The following is a 1,165-nucleotide window of genomic DNA, read 5'->3' as shown; positions in this document are numbered from 1 at the left end:
TCCTTCAGCTTTGTTTTGTTTTTGTTTTTAAGCCATTTTGGCTACTATAGGTCCTTTGCATTTCCTTATGAATTTTATTTTACTTTATTTTTTGAGTTGGAGTCTCAACTCTGTCATGCAGGCTGGAGTGCACTAGCATGCTCATGGCTATCACAGCCTCAGCCTGCTGGGCTCAGGCAATCCTTTTGCCTCAGTCTTCCAAGTAGCTGGAACTACAGGCACGTGCGACCATGCCCAGCTTATCTTTATGAATTGTAGAATCAGCTTGTCAGTTCCTACAAAAAAGTCAGCTGAAATTTTGATTGGTATTGTGTTGAATCTCTAGAATAATTTGGAGAAAATATACATCTTGACAACACTGAGAGTTCTGGCCTATAGGCATACTATCTCTGTTTAATTAGGGTTTAATTTCTGCAATATTTTATAGTTTTTAATGTATAGGTCTCATACATCTTTTGTCAGATTTATCTCTATGTATTTCATATTTTAATGCTATAGTAAATGGTATTTTTACAAATTTCAATCTGTTATTGTTAGCTATAGAAATACAATTAATTTTTTTCTGTATTCGTCTTGTATCCTACAACCTAATAACCTCACTATAACCTAATAACCTTTTTTGTAGAGTCCATCAGATTTTCTACATAGACAATCAAGGTATCAGAAAACAAATACAGTTTTACTTCTTTCTTTTCAATCTGGATGCCTTTTATTACTTTTTCTTGACTTAATGTACAGGCTAAGATCTCTAATACAATGTTGAATAAATGTAGTGAAAGTGGATATTCTTGCCTTTTTCCTGATTTTAGGGGGAAAATTTTCATTCTTTCACCTTTAAGTATGATGCTAAGTGTGGATTTTTTGTAGATGTCCCTAATCAAGTTGAAGAAACTATCTACTATCCCTAAATTTTTGAGTGTTTTGGTTCTTTTAAAATCAGGAATGAGCCGGGCTGGTGGCTCAGCCTGTAATCCCGCGCCTTTGGGAGGCTGAGGTGAGTGGATTGCTTGAGCCCACGGGTTCGAGACCCGCCTGGGCAGCGAGACCTCATCTCTACAATAAAAAAAAATCAGCCAGGCGTGGTAGCACATGCCTGTAATTCCGGCTACTTGGAAGACTGAGGCGGAAGGATCGCTAGAGCCCAGCAGGTTGAGGCTGCAGGGGC

This window comes from Carlito syrichta, unplaced genomic scaffold, assembly GCF_000164805.1.
Source record: "Carlito syrichta isolate Samal-C Ts95f unplaced genomic scaffold, Tarsius_syrichta-2.0.1 Scaffold303340, whole genome shotgun sequence".
In the NCBI taxonomy this organism is placed as follows: Eukaryota; Metazoa; Chordata; class Mammalia; order Primates; family Tarsiidae; genus Carlito; species Carlito syrichta.
This window is presented reverse-complemented; position numbering follows the sequence as displayed.